The sequence below is a fragment of the Panicum virgatum genome, chromosome 8K (genome assembly GCF_016808335.1).
Source record: "Panicum virgatum strain AP13 chromosome 8K, P.virgatum_v5, whole genome shotgun sequence".
In the NCBI taxonomy this organism is placed as follows: Eukaryota; Viridiplantae; Streptophyta; class Magnoliopsida; order Poales; family Poaceae; genus Panicum; species Panicum virgatum.
Window position 1 is genome coordinate 50,914,349 of NC_053143.1, and position 21,456 is coordinate 50,935,804.

The window sequence follows — 21,456 nt, forward strand, 5'->3', positions numbered from 1 at the left end:
TCCAAAACTCAATTACTGAGCTTTGGTTAACATAATAAACCGGTTAGGGCAGTCCCAATAGTGTATTGATGATGGTTTCTATCCTCATTAAATGATCTGCCACCTAAGCAAAATATTGACATGACAACATAATTAATGAAGAAAGAGAGGAGAAATTCTAGAAACGGTTTCTGAGAAAGAAACCAAGTCTTCTCTTCATCTAATGCACTGAGAAACTATAAAATCACCATTGGGGAGAAACCACCAGTTTGTAGAGGGTCCACACTCTTGTCATTGGAGGAAGAAGATAGATTAAGGAGAGAGAAAGAGAATATTTATTACTCAAAGACTCTCTTCATTCACTGTGAAAGATAGTTTCTATAGATGATTTCTTATACTATGAAAACTGTCAGTTTCTTCCATTAAAACTGCCCTTATAGACGACGCATTAATATGCGTTGTACATGCTCTAAATAGCGTAGTTCATGGGTCATTGTACCATTAAACTATTGCACTAGAAAATATAAAATGGGAGCATCAGGACTTGCATTTATTATGGAAGACACAAATTAGGAGTGTTAATGTAAATCTAGAAAAGAACTGACATCCAACTGGTTGACGCTTCATGCATTAACACAAGAGACGGCAGACACTAGTTCGACTTCTCAGAATTGAGGTGTGTAAGACTAGTCTCAGTGGGAGTTTTATGGACACAGCAAGATGAGTTTCATGGTTATCAAACTCTCTTCACATTCCATGAAACTCATCATTCTCTCTTCCTGTCATGTCAGCAAAATTGATGATATTTAATGTCATGAAACTATCCATGAAATCCCATTGAGACTGACCTAAATTGTAAAATGGTAGTTTGTTGTGGCCAGGAAGTGGAGATGTTTTATAAATAGAGATACACAAAAGTGATTAATGTTGTCCCTTCAAAACCATAATTAAATAGGTAGTAACTACAGATATCAGTGTACATTGTGCAATGCTCTGGTCAAAACTCAAGCGCACATGTCATCTTCTCTACCACATGTCGAATTATAGTTCTGTCTTTGTCCGGAAAATACACAGATGCATTGTACCTCGTCTAATCTGATAGCTTCGGATCTCTTTTTTTTTTTGGGTGGGTGGGGGTGGTTGGGGGGGGGGGGGGGTTGGGGTGGGGGGTGTATCGGACTTTAGCTATGAGGCCATGTTCTCCATATGGGTGTCTGATTTCGATGCTCTTCTGATCTTACTTTAGCTACGAGGCCATGTTCGTAGTGGAATCTTAAGAATATTATTAGGACCTTAGCACACCAGTATTGCATACGGGTCATATTTGTATATGCACAGTTTACTTGATCCACTACGGGAGACCCTCAGTTTGCCATGTGCCAAAATGTTTGCCGTGTGCGCAAATACGGGCACACGGCAAACGTATCCTTTGCCGTGTGCCAGCAAAAATAACACACGGCAACCTCCTGGCACACGGCATGTCAGGCCAAAAGACACACGGCAAACACCCAACACACGGCAAAGGAGTTACTTTGCCGTGTGCTGAAAATGGAGGCCCACGGCAATCACAAAGCACACCGCAAACTTGTGCAAAAAAAAAATTGAATCAGCACTCCCAATTTTTTCTGCTATACATATACAGTGTATTCTAGTCCTGATTAAAATATGGTATATTTCTCATTATTTTGGCTATATTTAGTCATTTAATTTCATTAAATGATTTTTTAGGGTTGAACTGGAAGTGTTTTGAATAGGGGAGTATAATGGATAGAAAAATGATATTCATGTTAAGGAGTTCAATTTGATGACGTAAGCATGAAATGGAAGTAGATTTTGAAGATCTTGCTCACAAACCATGCTGTGAACTGGTAGAACGAATCGTTTTAAAATTCCATTAACAGCAAACGAATTCAGAAAATCATGAAATTTGTCATGGTATCATGTATTGATGCATGGAGATGGTGGTAAAAATTAGAGAATGTTTTGTAAAAGTTTTCATGTACACTTGTTTGAAATCGAAACATGTCCAGAGATGATCCGTAGAGTTGAGAAGGAATCATTTACATTTGGACAGAATGTTACGAACGAAGTAGCGGTTGACTTTAAAACTTTTTGTGTTTGCAAAAAACAACTTAGGTTCTTTAATGCCAATTTTCGGTCAATTTTGGGATGACTGGTATATTTATTAATTTTTTTTTGCAATCAAACATTTGTTTCATACACATGAAATAATAACAAAATCAAAATAAAACATGAATTGTGCAATCATTTTAGCAATGTAATGATAAAATGTGATAAAGTTTAAAACATGTAATAGAATACCAAAGTGTTTGAAAAGAAAATTTGAAAAGAAAATATTTAGAAAATTGAAATAAAAATGGGAAAAGTGTTTGCCGTGTGCCGGGGTCCACAGACACATGGCAAAGTGGCCAGCACACCGGCCGGCCGACGTGGCATGTTTGCCGTGTGCCAGATCAGCGGCACACGGCAAACATTCCCTTCTTGCCGTGTGCCGGGCGTCCACCTTATCCAAATTAAGACAGCGCTGCCCCGCCCCGCACCACACGGTAATTCCCACAGCGCTGCCCCGCCCCGCGCCGACAGCCCGCCCCGCCGCACTGCGCCACCCCGCCCTGCCGCGCCACCACTCCGGCTGGCCGCGCTGCCGCTACACGTCCCCGCCGCGCCACCCTTCCCCACCGCGGGCGCTCCGGCCCGCCCCACCGCGCCACCGCCCCGCAGTACTGCCGCCACCCCGCCCCACCGCCACCACCCCGGCTCGCCTGCTGTGGCGGAACCACCCAAAACTACTAGGCCCGGGTACATTGATCTTTGTTGCTAAGCAACTCTGACCCAAATTGTCACTCACCGGTAGTTCCTCGAGTGAAGCCTCGATTAAAGCCACGCTATTCCAGGATCAGCAAACAACACTCACACGAAGGTGAGCCCAGAGATTACAACACAGAACATTTCATACATCTCAGAGTGATTGCAGCGGAAAGGAAATTTATTACAAACCAGGTTCAGAATAGTAAAGTACTACAAAGTTCCATCTACTCAAATTATTTAAGTCTCATTATTCAGCGGAAGCATTAAAAGATAACTAGCGAAATAAAGTGACACATCGATAAAGCCCGTACGAAAACGTCACTCAGCGGGAGGGTGGTCAGCACCAGCTGAAGGGCCATCCCATTCAACAGACCAACCCGGAGGCAAGGTACACGGCCAAGTAAGACTTGCAAACAGATCCTCGAAGTTAGTACTTGAAAAATAGTGCCACAAGCAAGGCTGAGTATACTAATACTCAGCAAGACTGACCCGTCTCCGAATATAATATAGTCCGATAACTAGACATGCAAGGCTTTTTGGTTAGTGGGGTTGTTTTGCCGAAAACGCCACTAAGAGTTGATCCTTATTTTCAGATTTTATTTAGCCATCTTCCAGTTGGATTAACCATTCTAAGTTTGCATCTAACTCTATACAAACATGGTAGAGCAATCATTTAATCAACCAGCAGTATTATCATCATCATGTTCCACTTGTTACTCTGTGTGACCGAAAACATTAAGCAATCTCATGCCGTGAGAGGCGGACGATTCCGAATCGAATTTCAACCTGGCCAGGGGAACCTAGACCACACGCATGGGGATCGACTTCGCTCCCGCCCACGATACAGTTCCCCTTTCTTTCCAGTCCGTGGATCCGGGTCACCCTCCCCGACTACAGAGCCCGACGTCTCTGCACCCGTACGTCGCGACAAAAATAAAACCTACTTCTACCCGGAGGGTGAAGGGTCGTTCCACTCGCCGGTCCAATCAGGTACTTAAGCTTACCGATTACCATATTTCTCGGTATGTGGCTAGTACTTTCAAACGCTTAACGAAATGAGCCACACGCCGCGACCTTAGCCATTTTTAACTACACCAGCGGGGTATCACAACTACACAACCCCGCCCGTTGTCCTTATATTTCAGTAGGAATTAAGGTCAGTAAAATTCCTATTTGCTCGCGAGAGGCAGGAAACCCCTCGACTTCTACCGTACCTAATTAACATGGCAACTAGTCGATAAAAAGATCCGGTATCAAACAGAGGTACCTAGGGATCATGCATCTAAGGTTTTCGATCAACGCCTAGAAAACTTAAATGCAGAAAGTAACTATTACAACACATTATAAATAGATAAATGAATAATAACTCGGAAAAATAAGGCATAATGCACTGGGGCTTGCCTTCTTGGGCACTGTCAGGCAGAAAAACCTCTGGGGCTTGGCCCAGGTCTTGAGATAAGTTAGCACAATTCAGATTAACCTCCTGATCAACACGAGAGTCCGCGGGCACCAGTTCGTAGTCACCGTCCGCGAGATTAACCGTTTCTATATGCAATGCAAGATTATAAGTTACTCATGGATAACGATTTCTTTCCTTCACGATAAAGTTGTAGTTCAACAAAAGTTAATTTAGTGATGATTTCAACATTTCATTTCATGGGCAGTCATTTATAGAGTAGTGAACACAACTATGTTTCTTCATGAATGAGTGGGGGTTTGGTTTTCATTTTTAATATGACAACATAGCACGTTTTCACCATTTCATAACAACAATTCTACTCATGAGCTAGTGATGAAACTTAAAGTAACACAGATCCAAACTTAAGCATTTATGGTATAAATTTCAACCTCTAACCATAAAGCAATTACCAAAACTATTCATGTAAGTAGATTACTCTAGTTGCTTCACCTTTTTGCACAGAACGTTTGACATGGGTTCTTGTGCTACAATTTTTACAGAAGCATCTACAAAGCATCTACTCAGCACTGAAATTTTTCCAGATTTTATTCACTTATACAGCAGAGGTGACAAAAAGATCAAAATTAGCAAGCTATTAACTAAGATTAAATCTACAGAGAGTTACACTAGGGATATGGTTCTCAAATTTTTACCAGAGCCTAGTCATGAGATAAACATACTCCAAAAAAATTATCAAGCTTTATATCCACCAGATAAATTAGTCATGCAATTAACTTAACATGAGTTAGCATAAATTTCTCACAGTTCATTTGACCAGTACTGCATGTAAACTTTTTATTACAAATAGAAAATACTCTAAAAAAGAATATATCCAAAAATCATGATCATATATGTTGTAGTTTACTCAGAACAAAAATGGTAAATCTAACCATGAGATACTAAGCATGATTATTAACTAAATCAAAACACAGTAACTGCAGGTCAAAATTTTTAGGCAGGACCACAGAACTAAATTAAGACTTCAGAAATAAATATAAATTTTTCTGAGCATAAGAAATATATATGATGAATTAAGTTGATTAAACAAGCATAAACCATGGTATATATCAAATGAACTCTAATAAATCTAAAATTTATGGATTAACTAGGTTTCAGTTACACATGCATGTAGTAAAAATTACAGAGCAAGTTCATGTATATGTTTTCCAGCATTAATTCAGGAAAGTCGACAATAGATTAGAGAATCTTGATTGTTCCAACATGATAACTGTTTTGGTTGGGTGCCATATTTTTACTGTGAACTTAATATTCCATCAGTGATAACATATTAAAAAAATCAAGGTCATTTGTTGAGTGGAACTTCCTGAACATGCATAGGGTGATTTTCTTATTCTTTTTCCCAGATTAAATTTGGTAGAGTTTCTGCAGATATTACTGTTACAAAATTTGTAGATCTTGTTACAAGGATTCCAGATCCGTTGAGTTTGCATTTTTATGATTTTTCTGCGATTTGTTCTGCATTTTAGAAGTTCACTGATATACACTGGAATTCTTGCAAACACACCCTCGAACGAAAAAAACAAATTACAACCGGGCCCTTCGCCGGCCTTCTCCGCCGCTGCAGCTCGTCGGTGGTGTTCTGCTAGGCAGGGCTTACCGTGGCTGCAACGGGGAGGCGCGTGGGAGAGAGAAGATCGAGGAACACCTACCCTTGTAGCCGTTCGGGTGGAGGAAGGTCGGAAACGAGCTCGCCGGCGCTAATGGCGGAGAAGATGTTCGGGTCGCCGGCGTTGTAGGCGAAGGAGGGCTCGGGGTAGAGGAACGTGGCACGCACGAGCACCGCGAGAGCGTGAGGATGCTCCTGGGGTAGCTCTCGTGCACGCTCTCCCTCTGGGCTGGCCGGTCCGCGGTGAGCCCGAGCTCGCCGGCGGCGGCGCAGAAGGGGAACGACGTCGGGAAAGGCTTTGGGTTCGATTCCGCGCATGTGGAGCTCAACTGGAAGGTGGAGAAGCTTTTGGGGTGGTTGGATGGAGCAATGCGGGGCTGTGGTGGCCGGTCCGCGCGAGCTAGATCTCGCCGGCCATGGCGGACAGCGGGAGGAGGAAGAAGGAGGGGAAGCCGCGCGACGGCGGGGCTCTGGGGGTACTTATAGGCCAGAGAGCACCTGGGAGAGGGGAGTGGTGTCTGGGGGAGGCGGGTTTGGTCCGGGGCGCACGACGGCGAGCGGGCGGAGCGAGCAGGCGGCGAGCTGCATGGCGGGGCGGCGTGGCGGCTCGGGAGAGCGTCTGGGACGCGTGTGAGCGTGGGGAGGTGCCAAGTGGCGGGCCAGGTGGCGCTGGATGGCTTCCCTGGTCCACATGGCCGCGGACGCGCCGTGGACGAGGTACACCGGTGGCGTACGGCGAGCGGCGGGCGAAAACAGAGCAAGCCGAGAGGAGAGAGATGGAGGTGAGGGCATATCTGCGATTTCTGAAAATTCAGGGACCTCTCGGTAAACTAAAAATATCTCCTACTTAGAGGGCTCAAATGAAAAAGTGTTTAATACCAATTTTGCATAACTTTTCAAGATCTACAACTTTTGTGTTATGCAAATTTTCATTTGAAACTCACATTTTGAACTATTTGTAAATTTTCAAACTTGCACAAAAGGGCTTTGGTTTTATTCAGTTTTTTATTTGTTTTTGGCTGAAGTTCAATTGAGCACATGTCAATTGAAGTACCTCTCATGAGCCAACTAAAATTTTGTGCACATTTTTGAATTGAAATTTGAGTAGCTTTTCACTCCTTTTTCTTTTCTCCTTTAATTTCTTTTGTATACTTTGACTTTTATTTGACCCCTTCTCCTTGAATTAATTTCCCACATTTTTCTTTTAAGTTCAAATGGGGTACAGTGATTGTATTTAAGTGTACTGACACATGAGGTGTCACACCTGCCCCGCCGCCACCGGGATGCTGCGCCGCCCGAGGCCGCTGCTCGAGCTCACCTCCGTCCGAGGCTCGCCGGCGGCCCTCGGCGCCACCGCAGGCCAGGCCCGGGTAGCGCTGCCGAGACCTGGCGCCGCCGCGCCACCCCGCCCCACCGCCAGCATCCTGGCTCGGCTGCCCCGCTGCCACCGGCCCAGGACGCCGCGCCGCCCGAGGGGACGCCGTCACCCTGGTGACCCCGGCTCCGCGCGCCGCTGCTCGAGGCCACCTCTGCCCGAGGCCGCTGCTCGAGCTCGCTGGCGGCCCTCAGCGCGCTGCCACAGGCCGGGCCCGGGTAGCGCCAACGAGACCTGGCACCGCCGCAGGCCGCTCCCCGGCCGCCCTCCACCCCGACAGCCCCGGCCGACCTCCATCCCGCCTCAACCCTGCCGGCCCCGGCCACGCTCCACCTCGCCACCTCGCCGGCGCCCGCTGACCTCGTCCCGCCTCAAAGTTGGTGAAATTTTTTTTGGCCATTTCTTTGAAATTTCATTGCAATTGATGCAAATATATATGGATAATATAGCTGTATTTTTTCTATTTGCATGAAATTAAAGGAAAAATGTAGTGAATTTGACCTCAGATGCCGCACTAGTGGTAGTTGTGGAAATAGTTATGCACTAGTGTAATAAATAAGTTGACTTTACATGAAATTATAATTTTTGTAGGCTTAAAAATCGCAGTACATATACGCCATCTTGTTGAGCTTAGCCACCTGCACCGACACACGCGTCCCCGTCTCGGTCGCCGTCGAGTTCTTTCAAGAAATATGGGCTAGTTGGGATGTTGTGTACAAAGTATCGCCACACGGTAAATTACCTGTCCCGAACAATGAAGATTACAACATAGACCCAAACACATATGTCGGTGAGTTCTTTCAAGAAGATGGGCTAGAAGGGACTTTTCAGATAGACTTAACCGAAGCGATGGGAATGGAATTGGACAATGAAAGAATTGATAACAACGATGCAGGGGATGAGGTTCACAATGTCAAGGACATAGAATTACTAGAGCGATTACGCTTAGGCAATGACAGTGATGATGACAGCGTTCCTCCTATAGAGATCGACGGTGATTATATCGACACACGTGATAACGATGATGAGACATATGATCCGGCTAATCCGGATCATGATGACTATTTCTAATACATGTAAGAACTATACTAATTAATTTTTTATACTATTTTTGTTCATTTTAGTAATTGTACTTACTTTAAATACTAATTGTACTACTTTTTAATGACATCTACTTATTGATTTACTCATTTTAATTTCAGGAGATTGTTCGGCGATGGCGGGGCGCGGGAGAGGTCTGATGAGGTCACTCACAGACCTGTTGGGCGGCAGATCTACCGACACAGGTGTGTCCTCCCATAGGACTCGACGGACAGGCAGAAGAAGTCGGAGGAGTGGAGCGGGTTCGTCGACGCGCAACGCCGCTAAGGGCTCTGGCACGGCTGCAGGGAGGAGGGCTAGGAGGAGGAGCAGGAGAGGGGCTCCTCTTGTAGAGGAGGAGGAGGAGGAGGAGGAGGCCGGTGCTGAGGAGGAGGAGGAGGACCAGGACCAGGACCAGGAGCAGGAGCACGAGCAGGAGGAGGAGGAGGAGGACTTGGGCGTACCTGCCGTCTGGCAGCGAGGCCCCTCGAGGCTCCCGAATCGTCCGATACCTCTAGAGCACCGACCGGTCCTCCGACCTGACGGGAGCCGGCAAGTAAGTTTAGAAGATTTCATTACATTTCCTTTTGATACATTCAAAATCACAATTGACACTAATATTATCTCTCAATAACTTGCGCAGGAACTTTGTGATAGTTGTTCCAGGTGTTGCTCACAACCGCATGATCAATGGCATCCTGGGACTGCTCTACAAGCGACACTACCAGGCGCCATGGATGTTGCTGGGGTACGTCAGCCGGCGTCTTCGTGGGAGCAATACATCGCCAAACCGGATGCACCAGATGAGGAAGGCAGGGTATTCGACAACAAGGTGCACCGGGTGTTGAGCGAACTATGGGTAAGTCTTCATGGCACTACATTTACGAATAAATCATATTCATTGGACATTTTTGAAATAATGACTTTGTTCACATTTTTGTGCAGGATTTCTACAGATGCGAGGAGGGAATGATGCCCAGGGTGATACAGGTGCCTAGCAAAGCATGTTACAAGCTGGTGGCTGATATGTTTTACGAGGCGCGCATTCTGGCCGTCATCGACTACAAGGCTAAGATCGAAAGAGTGAGGATCTACAAAGGACCTGCGAGAGACCTCAGACTCACCCGGGAACAGTACTTGCGGGTAAATACTCAATCTAACTTAAATTAACTATATTCCATTTGTTCTTCTTACATATCATAATTTGATGATGTGCAGGTGCCTCCATGGTGGATTGCCAATGATTATCCGTGCTGGGAAATGATAGTGGACCGGTGGTGCTCGCAAGAGTGGCTGAAGATGCACGAGGCTGCCCGGCAGCGACGTTTGATGATGCCAGGTGCATCGCACCATCAGGGCAACCGTAACCTCAAGACGTACGCGGCTAGATATGTATGTGAATTAATTTCTTTATTCTAACGCTCAATTCTGCATAATTTCTAATCATCTTCTTTTTTTCGCAGCCGACGGCACATGGTGGTGTGCCTTGCACCCAAGTCCAGGCATACTGTTTGGCCCACAAAGGGAAGGCGACGTCCGATGTCACCTTCAACCCGCAGGATCCGCCCGAAGCGTACAGCAACGCAAGCGTCCACAGCTGCCTCAGTGGGTACACCTCGATGGCACAAGAAGTTCGTGGGCCGGAGTTTGATGCGATCAATGAGCCCATTGATGGAGAAGTCATCATGAGGGCGGGAGGAGGCAAGAAGCATGGGCGGTACTGGTTTGGCGATAGTTTAGTCGACACGGTGACTACTCCCACTCTCTCACAGATTCGAGCCAGGAGTACCAGCTCAAGCCCTGCCATACGCCCATGGCCAGACACTACACAGGCTCAGATTGAGGCTGTCAAGGTTATTTCTGTTTCATCCGTCGTTCCTCCATTTTTACATATGTTTGCTTTGAATTCTAACCCTGGGATCAAATCCTTTAGGCCTAGATGGAAGCAGCCTTTTAAGCACGGCGGGAGGCGGCAGAGGAGAGGTGGCGGGCCGAGCGAGATGACATCCAGGCAAACTTGGATCAAGCTCTAACATTTATGCAAAGCCTGGGCTCGGCGATGGGTGTTTCGCCTCCACAATTTCCTCCGGCTCCACTTGTTCATCGGGCAGAAACTCCTCCTACCGTAAGTGGCTTTGACTTCTATCGAGTTTCATTCGTCTTAGTGACTTAGCATTAATCTAGAATGATTTAGAAATAATGCCTTATGATACATCTACAATGACTTATAACTTAGGCTAATGCTTGTATTTCATTCTTAAGGTAACTCAATTCTTATGTAACACATGCAATATATATATATATATGTGTGTGTGTGTATATATATATATATATATATATATATATATATATATATATATTCGCTTATGTGCAGATGGCCCAGTCAATCCTGACTTCTCGCCTCCGGTGCAGCAGCCTCAGCAGGTTGTGTGACCACCGCCTCAATGGGTGGCTTGGCTTCAGCAGCAGCAGCAGCACCCGCCACTACTGCAGCAAGCTTGGTCGCAGACGCCTACATGGCCGCCCCCGCAGATGTGGCCGCAGGACCCACCGCCGCCGCCGCCGCCGCCGTCGGCCCCGTGAGTTGTATGCACTTGATTAGTAGGGACATGAACATGTATGAACTATTGTATGGACTTGTAGTTACTACTTGTGGTTGTCGATGAACGATACTAGAGTTTCTTTGTATCTGTGTATTTCTGGATAATATAAAATGCCTGCGATGCTTCTTTGGATACATGAAATGCTTATTGTGATATATATGAAATGTTCGTAATGCTTGGGGTAACATATATGTAACCGACAAAAAAAATCAAAACTGGGCTCTTTGCCGTGTGCATTTACCATGGCACACGGCAAAGAAGCCCTCAAAACAGTAGCCCTGGACATTATTTGCCGTGTGCAAATGCCCTGGCACAGATTTGCCGTGTGCAAATTTCCCCTCCCACTCCCCTTGTGCCCTTTTCTTGGATGTTGATTGAAGTTTGCATAGTTTCCACGGAGTGGTTGATTTGCACCTGATATATGATTGTTGTTGGTGATGCACTGATGCAAGATTCTCAGGAGGGGCTGGATCTCGAGCATGTGGCAGACAATTAAGAATGTGTGGAAAAAGGCATGGGGCGGCCCCAAGTACCACGGCAACTTCCTGCACGAAACGATCGAGGGAGTGATGCAGGACATTAGGGTGAAGGACACGCTGACCAATGTCGTCCTGCCGGCGTTCGACGTCAAACGCATGCATCCCGTACTCTTCAACACGCTAGACGCCGAGAGGGAGCCACACAAGAACGCGCGCCTCGCCGACATCTGCATCGCCACGTCGGCGGCTCCCACCTTCCTGCCGGCACATAGCTTCAAGACGGAGGGCTTCGACGGCAGGATCTACGATTTCGAGCTCATCGACGGCGGCGTGGCGGCCAACAACCCCACCATGGCCGCCATGTCGGTGCTCACCAAGGAGATGCTCCGCGTCCGCCAGGAACTCGAGGACCAGAACGTGATCCTCATACATGGTGGTGACGTGCCTGTAAGCACACGCACTATGGCCACCATGGCCAAGCGTGAACAAGAAAGAGGCGCCAAGCGGAACAAGAAGAAAGAGGCGCCAAGCGTGTACAAGAACATCCTCGTTCTGTCCATCGGGACAGGGACCAAGATGAAGAAAAATTACACCGCGGCGGATTGCAACAAGTGGAACATTCTCAACTGGCTCACCAAAGATGGCTCCAACCCACTCATCGACATCTTCTTCAGCGCCAGCGACGACATGGTCGACATCAACGCCCAGGTGCTCTTCGAGGTATTTGGTTGCGAGAAAAATTACCTACGCATCCAGGTAAGCACACTGGTAGCTAGCTAGCTCATCGACCATCAACCGACGATCCCTTGCACTAGCTGTCAAACAATGTGTGAACGTATGGATGCATGTAGACTGACAAGCTGACGGGAGAAACGGCGTTGCTGGACTGCACGACCCAGAGGAACATGGACATGCTGATCGAGATCGTCAAGAAGCTGCTCGACAAGCCGGTGGCAAGAAGCGTGGAAATCGACACCGGGGAGTACAAGCCCCATCCGTTCATCACCAACGAGATGCAACTTGACATTTTTGCCTCCAAGCTCTGCCGGGAACGCAAGCTTCGCCAGCTAGGGGTGGTACGGCCCTAGTGACCTCTTCACAGTCCAACAAAAACTTTAAATTATTTAGTTCAAAATTGTCTAAAATTAAAGCCCGGCCCTTTTAGGACCCGGCCCTTAAATTTTATAGTTCAAAATATTATGCCCTCACTACTACATAAACGGTTTTTAGGGACGGGTTAAAATCTATTTCTAAAGACAGGTACCACACCTGCTCCTGCCTTGCGCAGTTAAAAATAGCTGTTTTGTAGGAACGGATACGTTACCCGCCTCTAGAAACCAATTTACAGAGACGGATCACCCTCTTACCCGACCCTACAAATTGATTTCTTAGGGCGGATGAGGGTATGTCTAAAATTAAGATTTTCAGAGGTGGGTCGCGACGTCACCCGCTCCTACCGATTGAATAAAAAAATTAAAAAAACAGGCCACCGACAGCAGCTCGTAGCTGCTGCTGGCTCCCCGTGCGCTGAGCCATGGCTCTGCGTCGTCGACGTGCAGGTGGCCCAAGCTGTCTCCGCCGGAACGCGCGCCGAGCTGCCGCCGTCGGGCCCGCGCAGTCGCGCTTGCCGCGCAGCCCCCCGTCCGCTGCCTCCGTGCCGCCACGGCACCGGCCTCACGCCCCCGCGGCACCGCGCCTCCGCGTCCCTGGCTCCCTGCGCAGTCGGCGTGGAACCGATGCGCACCGCGCATTCAGGGGCCTTCTCCCCTCCTCCGTCGGCGTCGGCGCTAAGGGGCCGCGCGGCGGGGACCTAGCGGAAGAGCGAGCCTTCTCCATGGTGTTCGAGAGGGCGGCCATGGAGCGAGCCTTCTCCATGGAGTTCGAGATAGAGATCCTTCTCTATGGAGCCAGCAACAGCAAGCCTTCTCCGTGAGGCTGGCCATGGGATGAGGCTGGGCCTTCTCCACGGATTTCGAGAGAGAGAGAGAGAGATCTGAGGAAGAGCAAAGATAGAGTGCGGGAGAGACCGAGAGATATGAGAGGATAAGTACAACATGTTGTGCTGAGATGAGAGGATAAGGCCGGCCTAAAGCTGACCTCAGCAGTCCCCTCCCAGTCGTCCCACGCACGCTGCCGCGGCCTACGTGGCCCGAACCCGACCCCGCCACCTCCGCCAGCACGCCCGCCACATCACCCTCTCGAGACTTCCGCGGGGTGCTGCTGAGAGCAAGTATTATAAGGTCTAGTCAACAGGCTGAGAGATTGTCCACGTCATAAAAATCTTACGTGGAGGAGTGAGACGAGAAGAGAGAGAATGGAGCCGGCGGTTGATGAATCGCCCGGCTGAATCACGGCAACCGAGAACAAAGTGTCCGCTTCCAGCCAGTTGTGGGCGACTCAGCAGGCGCATCTTCCTCCTTTCCGATCCTGTGTGCCTAGGACTGTGTGTGCCGTCTCCATGCAGCAGGGCACGGCCTGCCATGCGGCAAGCGCACAGGCCACAAAAAATCATCGGCACATGCAAACATTGATTACTTGTGCATTTAATATAACTCTCCTCCCAGCCAGTCTATAGCCCAGTTACTATATGAGTCAGCTGCATTATTGACTAAATATGACCTGGCACATGTATTCAGCCGGCAGCCGGCTAAATTACTGGCCATGCTCTGAGGTCAGCCTAAGAGATGAGGCAGTGCGCTTGGGTTGCCGGATCGATGATGTGGAACGAGCGGATGCTCTCGGATCGATGATGTGGAGCAGACAATTTTGACTGGGCTGATTATTGTAGGGCGGGTGTTGGTGTCACTCGCTCCTAAAAATTATTTCTAGAGGCGGGTGAGGGGGTGATCCGTCTCTAAAAATGGTATTTTTACTCCCTCACCTGCCTCTAAAAATATTTTTTTTTAAAATTTTTAATATTTTGTTTAAATGAAAACATATAGCAAAACATATCTAAAAAGAGTGAAATTTTTACTATAAGCTTATTGTGACATGTAGAAATTTAAAATAATATCAAATCTATATTTCAACATATGTAGTGATTAAGAGTGTGAAACTATAATGTATAACTCACTCACTCTACTCTCTCATATAACTCAAGACTTACTTTGTGATTTTCACACTCATAATCATTATATGCACTGAAATATACTTTTGATATTTTTTCTTGTTCTATAGATCAAATTAGGTCTATTGCAAAAATTTTACTTTTTTATATGTTTTGCTATTTTTTGAATTAAACAAATTTTCAGAATAATATTGAAAATTATTTTTAGAGACGGGTGAGGAGATGACCCGCCCCTATAAATGCATTTTTAGAGGCGGGTCGATTGCTACAGTAATCGACCACCATTTGTAGCAACGGGTGACTTTTTGGTCCGCACTTAAAAAAATTCGAAGCGTTGCTACAAATCATTTTTGTAGTAGTGCTTTTACCACCCCTATCGCCGGCAAAATGCCATGATCTCTTTGTCTGGGCTTTTCCAGCGGTAGGGGGGCTCTAGCCCTGGCCGCCCCACTGGTAGATCCGCGACTGTCTGCGTCTATCTGGAGATCCAGCGGCTAGCGCCCTAGCTTTCCAGTAAACTAATAAGAAGAGTCAGCAGCAAATGGAGATGACTGAGCCATGCATCAATCAACAAACCGACCACTAGGTCGTGAGAATTGCAGCTCTTGAGAATACGATACCAGTTTAAAAAGTCATTTATTTCATGTTGTTTTTTTAAAATTCATTGCTTTCATTCTACTGTATGCTTATTTGAATTTTTTTAGATGTACGATAATCTTAATGAATGGCAACTGCCTTTTCCGTTTATTTTTTATAAGCAAGACAAACAAATTGTGCTGCAATGATACAGAAATTACGGATGAATTGAAGGTACTTGATGCTTGTACTACTTGGGGCTCAAATTTATAGTGCATTGCATTGGTAGTTTGGTACTACGTGCATATATGACATGGCTACCCACTAATTGCCTCTGAATACAGAATTAAAGATGGGATGCCCAGATTGTTGGAGCTATAAAAATGAAGAGCTACTGCACTCGGAGAAATAAAAAGCAACAAGATAAAAATGGAGTGATAGGTTCTCACTACTGATATGTGAGCCGTGACCACGCCGTTTCTTGGAATCTTGGGTTCTCACTTCTCACTGACAAGATAAGATATGCAAGCTCGTGAAGCATCGACCTAGCTAGGGTTAAGAGGCATCAGGATTGGACTTGCCCCTGGGATTTCACGACGCACTTTCTCCGGGCTCACACATTGTCAAGAGCTCAATGTTGCCGTGAGCGGAAAAGGACACAATAGTCAAGGGGCTATGTTAACATGCATGGAGGCAACACTGTCAGTGCTGTCAATGATGACATTGTTGCCAGTGGCTGAAGCCCAAGATGCTTGAACGTCTTAACTAGGTAGGTAGCCGCTAGGTTGATGACACCGCCACTGGACAAGGGTCCCACAGTTGGATGACTCCTTAACAAGAGGCTTTTTTTAGATGATTTAGAGTTGAATTCTGCATTGTGTTCGATGCTTGCGGGAGTTTAGTTTCCAACTTAGCTTGTTTCTCAACAATGGCGGGTTACAACACCCAGTGCATGATTCAGGTTTAGCAGAGCTGCAGAGATCAATACTATTGAGGAATACAAATCAGAATAAGGTACTAGATCCAGACTACCTCGTTCCATCGTTCCAACTTCCATGAGCTAAAATGCTCTATATATCTTGACCCAGTAAACTGAAGAAATGAGTACCAGTCTGCACACACCAGAGTTCTCTTATCATTTCAGTTCTCAATCTTCAATTGTTTGGTTTCATGTAAAAAAAACTTGAGGGGACCCTCTTAATTAACCAATATTTTAAATAACCAGATAAGGCATTTAGCTATCTATGTCCAAAAACAGGCTACAACCGAGACTATAGCAGCAGCTAAGAGTTAAGTTGTACATGAAAAAAAAACTTAGCTAAATCTCTCTCAAATAGCTATAGCCGGAGATTTAAAACCTTATAATTAACTGACAGTGCTTTAGCTAGCCATTTTTCCAAAATAAAAGGTAAAGATTTACCTCCAACGGCGAAAGTAATTGAGCCTCTGTTTCTTACTTTAATGTGAAATTTATAGGGTTGTTCAGACGACATGCCAATTGATAGTACACTGGTACAGTGGTACTACAAGCAATTGAAGAAGGGCTGCCCATATTATTGGTGCTACAAAAAAAAATGAAGAGCTACTGTGTGCTTGGAGAAATAAAAGGAGACAAGATACAAATGGAGTAGAGGTTCTCACTGACCTAGCTCTAAGCCTTGACCAAGCTCTCCGTTTAGGTTTCTCACTTCTCAATGAAAAGATATACAAGCTAGTGAAGCATCGACCTAGGGTTAAGAGGCATCGGGATTGTACATGCCCCTTCGACCCGCCGTGACACTTTCTCAGTGCTCACACATTGTCAAGGGATCCTTGTTGCCATGAGCCCAAATGGATACAATAGTCAAGGGTTGTGTTAAGCATGCACGTCTTTATTGTCAGCGACTGAACCCCAATGTGCTTTGATGACATGTTTTTGTCAAATTATCACCGAAACATATGTTGTTGTACTAAATATAGCGGCATTCGCCAGTAATTCTATTGTTTTCTAAACATTTACAGATTGCAACACCCATATATTCACCTGAGAAGAAGAAAAGATGGCTCCAGCCCACTCATCGACATCTTCTTCGGCACCAGCGCCAGCATGGTTGACATCAACGCCCAGGTGCTCTTCGAGCTCTTCGGTTGCCAGAGCAACTACCTACGCATCCAGATTGACAAGCTGAGGGGAGAAACGGCATTGCTGGACTGCACGACCGAGACGAACATGGACACGCTGATCGAGATCGGCAAGAAGCTGCTCGGCGAGACGGTGGCGAGGGTGAATGTCGACACGGGGAAGTACGAGCCCGTCCAACGAGAAGGCACTTGAGATGATGGCAGCAAAGCTCTCCAGTGAATGCAAGCTTCGCCAGCAAAAAACTACGTGCTTGAGAGTCAGCGGCAAAATGGAGATGATTGGGCCATGCATCGATCAGGAAACCACTTGGTCGTGAAAAAATTTACAGCGCTTGAGAATTAGATACCAGTTTGAACAGTCCATTGATGTTGTTGTTATCATTTCATTGCTCTCATTCTACTGTATGCTTATTTGATTCTTTTTCTTTGAGATGTATGATGATAATCTTAATGGATGGCCACTGACTTTTCCGTTTATTTTTTTTATAAACAAGACAAATACAGTGTGCTGCAATGGTACATAAATTACGCATGAAGGAACTTGATGCTTGTACTACATTGGGCTCAAATTTATAGTGTTGTGCATCAGATCGTATGCACGAGTCATATATGTATGCCATTGCATTGGTAGTTTGGTACTATGTGCATATATGACATGGCTACCCAGTGGTTGCCTCTGAATGCAGAATTAAAGATGGGATGCCTTGGAGCTACAAAAATGAAGAGCTACTGCTCTCGGAGAAAGTAATATATAGCTTTTCACTAATACGTGAGAAGTGACGACCATGCTCACCGTTTCTTGGGTTCTCACTTCTCACTGACAAGATAAGATATGCAATTTGGTGATGAAGCATCGACTTAGCTAGGGTTAAGAGGCATCAGGATTAGACTTGCCCTTGGGATTTCACGACGCACTTTCTCCGTGCTCATGCATTGTCAAGAGCTCATTGTTGCCGTGAGTGGAAAAGGATAACATTGTCAAGGGGCTATGTTAATGTGCACATCTAGCTTTACTGCCGAAGATGCTTGAACATCTTAGGTAGATAGCCGCTAGGGTTGATGACACTGCCACTGCACAAGGGTCTCAGTTTGATGATTCCTTAACCAGAGGCTTGGATTTTGCATTGTGGTCGATGCTCGTGGGAACATAGTTTCCAACTTCAATTGTTTCTCAACAATGGCAGGTTACAACACCCAGTGCCTAATTTTGGTTTAGCAGAGATGCAGAGATCAATACTATTGAGGAATACGAATCAGAACAGGGTACTTAGATCTAGACTACCTAGTTCGATCGTTCCAACTTTCATGAGCTCAAATGCTCTATATTGACCCAGTAAACTGAAGAATGAGTACCAGTTTTAGTTCCCAGCCTCTTTTTTTTTTGCAAAACACAGTACAAACACAGAAGCTCACAAATGCATGCATATTCACCCCTACGAATACACGCACAACCCTACCCCAATGAGCACCTCCAAGAGACTGAGCCAACAGATCCTCGAGATTGACGAAGTCACCACTACAGCCTCGCTACCGATGGGCACGTCGCCTACCATCGAAAGAATTGCGACGGTTAAATCCTGGAATAAATCTAGAAAAATGCAAACACCGGTGCTGAATCAAGGACTCAAACCCTAGTGGGTAGGTTGCACCACAAGTTAGTTCCCAGCCTTCAATCATTTAGTTTCATACTTTCATGTTAAAAAAACTTGAGGGTACCCTCTTAATTAACTGGCAGTGCTTTGGCCATTTTTTCTGAAATTAAAGGTAAAGATTTACCACCAATGGTGAAAGTAACTGACCCTCTGTTTCTTACTTTAAAATGGAATTTTTAAGGCTGTTCACGGACCACATGCCAATTGATACTGCACTGGTACTACTAGCGATTAAAGAAGGGGTGCCCAGATTATTGGAGCTTAAAAAATGAAGAGCTACCGTGTGCTTGGAGAAATAAAAGGAGACGAGATACAAATGGAGTGGGAGATTCTCACTGACCTGTGAGCAGTGACCATGCTCTCCGTGTAGGTTCTCACTTCTTACTAAAAAGATATGCAAGCTAGTGAAGCATCGACCTAGGGTTAAGAGGCATTAGGATTGTACATACCCCTCGGATCTACCATGACACTTTCTTAGTGCTCACACATTGTCAAGGGCTCCTTCAACAGCATACTTCGTAGGACATTTTTGTAGCGGCCTCTCTTTTTTGACACAGGTGGCCAAGAACTTTTTTGTCCGGGCACATGGGTAGCGGTCTAGTCTTAGGATTGACAGTCAATGGAACGTGTGTCAGGATTCTTGTCAAACTTTTGTAGGTTGCGTGCCCTTCTGGCAGAAGTTGGGAAATTTTCAAGACGATGTATCACCTTGATATATCCTTCTTGAAATGAATAAAGTTTGCATTTTCCAAAAAAAACATGTCAAGGGCTCCTTGTTGCCGTGAGCGCAAATGGATATAATCGTCAAGGGCTGTGTTAAGCATGCACGCCTTTTTTGTCAGGGACTGAAGCCCAATGTGCTTTGACAACATGTTTATGTCAAATTATCGCTGGAACATAAGTTGTTCTAGTAAATCTAGCTCCATCCGCCTGTAATTCTATTGTTTTCTGAACATTTACATATTACAACACCCATATATTCACTTGAGGATTGAAAGAGACCATCTTCAGGATGTTGACAACTTTGTAACATGTAGTTAGAAGATACAAGGTCCATGCTAAGACGATAGCAGATACAAGGCTCTTTTATTTGGCGTATACTATTTTCTTCTCCTTAAGAATGTTGTCGGGTGCAGGTGAGCCAGTTTTTTAGGATGGTCTATCGTTGTTCTTCTCAAAAAGAAGATATGGTCCATCCTTGTTCACATACGTTTGTTTACACAAATGCAACTGAGCTATATTTAGTTCTACTATAAGTTAAAATTTGTAGCTACCAACTGTTGGGCATTGAGGTTTTGAATTATTACCAACTATTATACTAGAGCACAATTATTACAATTTGCAGAATTGAAGGATCCTCCTAATGAATACTAATTTTTCATTATCGACAAATGATGTGTGAAGCGATTCTTGTACCTGAAAGATATACTAGTTGAATGATGTACAGTTTCACATATACAAAAAAAAATGAATACCCCTAGCTGGCTCATAAGTATAGAATTAAAGAGGCTATAAAACTAAAGATTCAATGTGCCTAGAAAAAGAGACCAGATACCCCTTATAAAATTATTATTCAGCTGCTCCGTGGTGAGCTTGTTCAATATTGAGAGGTTGTCATCTCAAAAAAAAAAAAAAGAAACGTATTGAGAAGCTTTGTCTATTATATACAAGCTATAGGGAACCATGAAGTATATATAACAATACATATAACACCAATGTACAAGCTTTAGCAGTTCCTAGGGTTAAGAGGCATCAGGATTAGACATGGCCCTGGAGTTTCGAAATGTAGTTTCCCAGTGCTCACACATTGTAAAGACTTAAGAGCTCATTGTTACCATGAGCGGATGTTATGTGCGTGGATGGAGGGGGCTAGGTTGGAGCTAGGTATGTGGCGCAGGTTGTAATCATGGCAAAAACAGCACGAAGATGCAGCAAGTGCTCGGCCCATGTGTTGCTGTAGATCAATATGTCATCAAAAAATACGAGTACGAATTTGCGCAAGAAAGGTTTCAATACTGAAAATGTGGCTGGGGCGTTTGTCAGGCCGAACGGCATAACCAGAAACTCGAACATGCCTTCATGAGTGTGAAAAGCTGTTTTTTCCACATCATCATGGCACATGCGCACTTGATGGTACCCTGAATGGAGATCAAGCTTCGTGAAGAATTTGGCACCCCGAAGCTCATCCAACAGTTCCTCAACAACTGGGATAGGGAATTTATCTTTCACTATAGAGGCATTCAGGGCTCGGTAATCAATACAGAGGTGCCAAAAACCATCGGCCTTGTGCACTAGAAGGGCTGGAGAAGAGAAGGCCGACGAACTGGGTCGGATGATGCCTTGGCGGAGGAGGTCAGCGTACTGTTTTTCAAGCTCGTCCTTCTGAAGATGAGCATATATATATGGTCTGACTGCCACAGCATCCGCACTGGGCTTGAGCCTGATTCTGTGTTCAATCTAGTGGTGAGGAGGCATCCCATGTGGCTCTCGGAAAAGCCCGTCGAACTCCTGTAGCAGCTCCGATAGCAGCTGTCCAGGCGCTGCTGTGATTGCCCTGAATGAAGCATGTGTTGGCCGATCAATACCACACCAAAGAATGCGTTTATCCG

The 21,456-nt window shown here is 45.6% G+C and overlaps 1 pseudogene; it reads left to right on the forward strand.

Annotated features, from left to right (window-relative positions):
- Positions 1-10,793: 10,793 nt before the first annotated feature.
- LOC120645923 lies at positions 10,794-17,512 on the forward strand (annotated as a pseudogene).
- The last annotated feature ends 3,944 nt before the right edge of the window (positions 17,513-21,456 follow it).